Source organism: Electrona antarctica (genome assembly GCF_951216825.1).
Source record: "Electrona antarctica genome assembly, chromosome: 7".
Classification (NCBI taxonomy): Eukaryota; Metazoa; Chordata; class Actinopteri; order Myctophiformes; family Myctophidae; genus Electrona; species Electrona antarctica.
The window spans coordinates 8,960,245-8,967,565 of record NC_136812.1 but is presented as its reverse complement, the minus strand read 5'-3'; positions in this window follow the sequence as shown (position 1 = coordinate 8,967,565).

Here is a 7,321-nt window from a genome sequence, read left to right as displayed (position 1 = left end):
TGTCGCTTTTCCGTGATTTTCACCTTTTTTTCAAATCCTCCGAAATCGAGAAAAATGGCACCCTATAGCATGCGCTCCGAGACAATGGACTATAGCCTGTCGCTTTTCCGTGATTTTCACCTTTTTTCCGAATCCTCAGAAATCGTGGAAAAATGCCACCCTATAGCATGCGCTCCGAGACGATGGACTATAGCCTGTCGCTTTTCCGTGATTTTCACCTTTTTTTCAAATCCTCCGAAATCGAGAAAAATGGCACCCTATAGCATGCGCTCCGAGACGATGGACTACAGCCTGTCGCTTTTCCGTGATTTTCACCTATTTTTCGAATCCTCCGAAATCGTGGAAAAATGCCACCCTATAGCATGCGCTCCGAGACGATGGACTATAGCCTGTCGCTTTTCTTTGATTTTCACCTTTTTTTCAAATCCTCAGAAAAATGGCACCCTATAGCATGCGCTCCGAGACGATGGACTATAGCCTGTTGCGCGAAGAGTACAAACACAGTGAAGAACCTGAGGGTTATCATCTATGAAAAGGCAACACAATGAGCAGAAATTAAAAACCCACGCCAATACAACAAATTGAGGGCACCTCAAGGACTTGAACCCCGTTCTGGTAAACCAGGAGTACCACACCAGTGCCTTAGTTTGTGTTTTGAAATCGTGGAAAAATGGCACCCTATAGCATGCGCTCCGAGACGATGGACTATAGCCTGTCGCTTTTCCGTGATTTTCACCTATTTTTCGAATCCTCCGAAATCGTGGAAAAATGCCACCCTATAGCATGCGCTCCAAGACGATGGACTATAGCCTGTCGCTTTTCTTTGATTTTCACCTTTTTTTCAAATCCTCAGAAAAATGGCACCCTATAGCATGCGCTCCGAGACGATGGACTATAGCCTGTTGCGCGAAGAGTAAAAACACAGTGAAGAACCTGAGGGTTATCATCTATGAAAAGGCAACACAATGAGCAGAAATCTAAAACCCACGCCAATACAACAAATTGAGGGCACCTCAGGGACTTGAACTCCGTTCTGGTAAACCAGGAGTACCACACCAGTGCCTTAGTTTGTGTTTTGAAATCGTGGAAAAATGGCATCCTATAGCATGCGCTCCGAGACGATGGACTATATAGCCTGTCACTTTTCCGTGATTTTCACCTTTTTTTCAAATCCTCCGAAATCGAGAAAAATGGCACCCTTATAGCATGTGCTCCGAGACGATGGACTATAGCCTGTCACTTTTCCGTGATTTTCACCTATTTTTCGAATCCTACGAAATCGAGAAAAATGGCACCCTATAGCATAAACTCCGAGACGATGGACTATAGCCTGTCGCTTTTCCGTGATTTTCACCTTTTTTTCAAATCCTCCGAAATCGAGAAAAATGGCACCCTATAGCATGCGCTCCGAGACGATGGACTATAGCCTGTCGCTTTTCACCTTTTTTTCAAATCCTCCGAAATCGAGAAAAATGGCACCCTATAGCATGCGCTCCGAGACAATGGACTATAGCCTGTCGCTTTTCCGTGATTTTCACCTATTTTTCGAATCCTCCGAAATCGTGGAAAAATGCCACCCTATAGCATGCGCTCCAAGACGATGGACTATAGCCTGTCGCTTTTCTTTGATTTTCACCTTTTTTTCAAATCCTCAGAAAAATGGCACCCTATAGCATGCGCTCCGAGACGATGGACTATAGCCTGTTGCGCGAAGAGTAAAAACACAGTGAAGAACCTGAGGGTTATCATCTATGAAAAGGCAACACAATGAGCAGAAATTAAAAACCCACGCCAATACAACAAATTGAGGGCACCTCAGGCACTTAAACCCCGTTCTGGTAAACCAGGAGTACCACACCAGTGCCTTAGTTTGTGTTTTGAAATCGTGGAAAAATGGCACCCTATAGCATGCGCTCCGAGACGATGGACTATAGCCTGTCGCTTTTCCGTGATTTTCACCTTTTTTTCAAATCCTCCGAAATCGAGAAAAATGGCACCCTTATAGCATGTGCTCCGAGACGATGGACTATAGCCTGTCACTTTTCCGTGATTTTCACCTATTTTTCGAATCCTACGAAATCGAGAAAAATGGCACCCTATAGCATAAACTCCGAGACGATGGACTATAGCCTGTCGCTTTTCCGTGATTTTCACCTTTTTTTCAAATCCTCCGAAATCGAGAAAAATGGCACCCTATAGCATGCGCTCCGAGACGATGGACTATAGCCTGTCGCTTTTCACCTTTTTTTCAAATCCTCCGAAATCGAGAAAAATGGCACCCTATAGCATGCGCTCCGAAGCGATGGACTATAGCCTGTCGCTTTTCCGTGATTTTCACCTTTTTTTCAAATCCTCAGAAATCGAGAAAAATGGCACCCTATAGCATGCAATCCGAGACAATGGACTATAGCCTGTCGCTTTTCCGTGATTTTCACCTATTTTTCGAATCCTCCGAAATCGAGAAAAATGGCACCCTATAGCATGCGCTCCGAGACGATGGACTATAGCCTGTCGCTTTTCCGTGATTTTCACCTATTTTTCTAATCCTCCGAAATCGAGAAAAATGGCACCCTATAGCATGCGCTCCGAGACGATGGACTATAGCCTGTCACTTTTCCGTGATTTTCACCTATTTTTCGAATCCTCCGAAATCGTGGAAAAATGCCACCCTATAGCATGCGCTCCGAGACGATGGACTATAGCCTGTCGCTTTTCTTTGATTTTCACCTTTTTTTCAAATCCTCAGAAAAATGGCACCGCTCCGAGACGATGGACTATAGCCTGTTGCGCGAAGAGTACAAACACAGTGAAGAACCTGAGGGTTATCATCTATGAAAAGGCAACACAATGAGCAGAAATTAAAAACCCACGCCAATACAACAAATTGAGGGCACCTCAGGGACTTAAACCCCGTTCTGGTAAACCAGGAGTACCACACCAGTGCCTTAGTTTGTGTTTTGAAATCGTGGAAAAATGGCATCCTATAGCATGCGCTCCGAGACGATGGACTATATAGCCTGTCGCTTTTCCGTGATTTTCACCTTTTTTTCAAATCCTCCGAAATGGAGAAAAATGGCACCCTATATCATGCGCTCCGAGACGATGGACTATAGCCTGTCGCTTTTCCGTGATTTTCACCTTTTTTTCAAATCCTCCGAAATCGAGAAAAATGGCACCCTATAGCATGCGCTCCGAGACAATGGACTATAGCCTGTCGCTTTTCCGTGATTTTCACCTTTTTTCCGAATCCTCAGAAATCGTGGAAAAATGCCACCCTATAGCATGCGCTCCGAGACGATGGACTATAGCCTGTCGCTTTTCCGTGATTTTCACCTTTTTTTCAAATCCTCCGAAATCGAGAAAAATGGCACCCTATAGCATGCGCTCCGAGACGATGGACTATAGCCTGTCGCTTTTCCGTGATTTTCACCTATTTTTCGAATCCTCCGAAATCGTGGAAAAATGCCACCCTATAGCATGCGCTCCGAGACGATGGACTATAGCCTGTCGCTTTTCTTTGATTTTCACCTTTTTTTCAAATCCTCAGAAAAATGGCACCCTATAGCATGCGCTCCAAGACGATGGACTATAGCCTGTTGCGCGAAGAGTACAAACACAGTGAAGAACCTGAGGGTTATCATCTATGAAAAGGCAACACAATGAGCAGAAATTAAAAACCCACGCCAATACAACAAATTGAGGGCACCTCAAGGACTTGAACCCCGTTCTGGTAAACCAGGAGTACCACACCAGTGCCTTAGTTTGTGTTTTGAAATCGTGGAAAAATGGCACCCTATAGCATGCGCTCCGAGACGATGGACTATAGCCTGTCGCTTTTCCGTGATTTTCACCTATTTTTCGAATCCTCCGAAATCGTGGAAAAATGCCACCCTATAGCATGCGCTCCAAGACGATGGACTATAGCCTGTCGCTTTTCTTTGATTTTCACCTTTTTTTCAAATCCTCAGAAAAATGGCACCCTATAGCATGCGCTCCGAGACGATGGACTATAGCCTGTTGCGCGAAGAGTAAAAACACAGTGAAGAACCTGAGGGTTATCATCTATGAAAAGGCAACACAATGAGCAGAAATCTAAAACCCACGCCAATACAACAAATTGAGGGCACCTCAGGGACTTGAACTCCGTTCTGGTAAACCAGGAGTACCACACCAGTGCCTTAGTTTGTGTTTTGAAATCGTGGAAAAATGGCATCCTATAGCATGCGCTCCGAGACGATGGACTATATAGCCTGTCACTTTTCCGTGATTTTCACCTTTTTTTCAAATCCTCCGAAATCGAGAAAAATGGCACCCTTATAGCATGTGCTCCGAGACGATGGACTATAGCCTGTCACTTTTCCGTGATTTTCACCTATTTTTCGAATCCTACGAAATCGAGAAAAATGGCACCCTATAGCATAAACTCCGAGACGATGGACTATAGCCTGTCGCTTTTCCGTGATTTTCACCTTTTTTTCAAATCCTCCGAAATCGAGAAAAATGGCACCCTATAGCATGCGCTCCGAGACGATGGACTATAGCCTGTCGCTTTTCACCTTTTTTTCAAATCCTCCGAAATCGAGAAAAATGGCACCCTATAGCATGCGCTCCGAGACAATGGACTATAGCCTGTCGCTTTTCCGTGATTTTCACCTATTTTTCGAATCCTCCGAAATCGTGGAAAAATGCCACCCTATAGCATGCGCTCCAAGACGATGGACTATAGCCTGTCGCTTTTCTTTGATTTTCACCTTTTTTTCAAATCCTCAGAAAAATGGCACCCTATAGCATGCGCTCCGAGACGATGGACTATAGCCTGTTGCGCGAAGAGTAAAAACACAGTGAAGAACCTGAGGGTTATCATCTATGAAAAGGCAACACAATGAGCAGAAATTAAAAACCCACGCCAATACAACAAATTGAGGGCACCTCAGGCACTTAAACCCCGTTCTGGTAAACCAGGAGTACCACACCAGTGCCTTAGTTTGTGTTTTGAAATCGTGGAAAAATGGCACCCTATAGCATGCGCTCCGAGACGATGGACTATAGCCTGTCGCTTTTCCGTGATTTTCACCTTTTTTTCAAATCCTCCGAAATCGAGAAAAATGGCACCCTTATAGCATGTGCTCCGAGACGATGGACTATAGCCTGTCACTTTTCCGTGATTTTCACCTATTTTTCGAATCCTACGAAATCGAGAAAAATGGCACCCTATAGCATAAACTCCGAGACGATGGACTATAGCCTGTCGCTTTTCCGTGATTTTCACCTTTTTTTCAAATCCTCCGAAATCGAGAAAAATGGCACCCTATAGCATGCGCTCCGAGACGATGGACTATAGCCTGTCGCTTTTCACCTTTTTTTCAAATCCTCCGAAATCGAGAAAAATGGCACCCTATAGCATGCGCTCCGAAGCGATGGACTATAGCCTGTCGCTTTTCCGTGATTTTCACCTTTTTTTCAAATCCTCAGAAATCGAGAAAAATGGCACCCTATAGCATGCAATCCGAGACAATGGACTATAGCCTGTCGCTTTTCCGTGATTTTCACCTATTTTTCGAATCCTCCGAAATCGAGAAAAATGGCACCCTATAGCATGCGCTCCGAGACGATGGACTATAGCCTGTCGCTTTTCCGTGATTTTCACCTATTTTTCTAATCCTCCGAAATCGAGAAAAATGGCACCCTATAGCATGCGCTCCGAGACGATGGACTATAGCCTGTCGCTTTTCCGTGATTTTCACCTATTTTTCGAATCCTCCGAAATCGTGGAAAAATGCCACCCTATAGCATGCGCTCCGAGACGATGGACTATAGCCTGTCGCTTTTCTTTGATTTTCACCTTTTTTTCAAATCCTCAGAAAAATGGCACCGCTCCGAGACGATGGACTATAGCCTGTTGCGCGAAGAGTACAAACACAGTGAAGAACCTGAGGGTTATCATCTATGAAAAGGCAACACAATGAGCAGAAATTAAAAACCCACGCCAATACAACAAATTGAGGGCACCTCAGGGACTTAAACCCCGTTCTGGTAAACCAGGAGTACCACACCAGTGCCTTAGTTTGTGTTTTGAAATCGTGGAAAAATGGCACCCTATAGCATGCGCTCCGAGACGATGGACTATAGCCTGTCACTTTTCCGTGATTTTCACCTATTTTTCGAATCCTACGAAATCGAGAAAAATGGCACCCTATAGCATGCGCTCCGAGACGATGGACTATAGCCTGTCGCTTTTCCGTGATTTTCACCTTTTTTTCAAATCCTCCGAAATCGAGAAAAATGGCACCCTATAGCATGCACTCCGAGATGATGGACTATAGCCTGTCGCTTTTCACCTTTTTTTCAAATCCTCCTTAATCGAGAAAAATGGCACCCTATAGCATGCGCTCCGAGACAATGGACTATAGCCTGTCGCTTTTCCGTGATTTTCACCTATTTTTCGAATCCTCCGAAATCGTGGAAAAATGCCACCCTATAGCATGCGCTCCGAGACGATGGACTATAGCCTGTCGCTTTTCCGTGATTTTCACCTTTTTTTCAAATCCTCCGAGTTCGAGAAAAATGGCACCCTATAGCATGCGCTCCGAGACGATGGACTATAGCCTGTCGCTTTTCCGTGATGTTCACCTATTTTTCGAATCCTCCGAAATCGTGGAAAAATGACACCCTATAGCATGCGCTCCGAGGCGATGGACTATAGCCTGTCGCTTTTCCGTGATTTTCACCTATTTTTCGAATCCTCCGAAATCGTGGAAAAATGTCACCCTATAGCATGCGCTCCGAGACGATGGACTATAGCCTGTCGCTTTTCTTTGATTTTCACCTTTTTTTCAAATCCTCAGAAAAATGGCACCCTATAGCATGCGCTCCGAGACGATGGACTATAGCCTGTTGCGCGAAGAGTACAAACACAGTGAAGAACCTGAGGGTTATCATCTATGAAAAGGCAACACAATGAGCAGAAATTAAAAACCCACGCCAATACAACAAATTGAGGGCACCTCAGGGACTTGAACCCCGTTCTGGTAAACCAGGAGTACCACACCAGTGCCTTAGTTTGTGTTTTGAAATCGTGGAAAAATGGCATCCTATAGCATGCGCTCCGAGACGATGGACTATATAGCCTGTCGCTTTTCCGTGATTTTCACCTTTTTTTCAAATCCTCCGAAATGGAGAAAAATGGCACCCTATATCATGCGCTCCGAGACGATGGACTATAGCCTGTCGCTTTTCCGTGATTTTCACCTTTTTTTCAAATCCTCCGAAATCGAGAAAAATGGCACCCTATAGCATGCGCTCCGAGACAATGGACTATAGC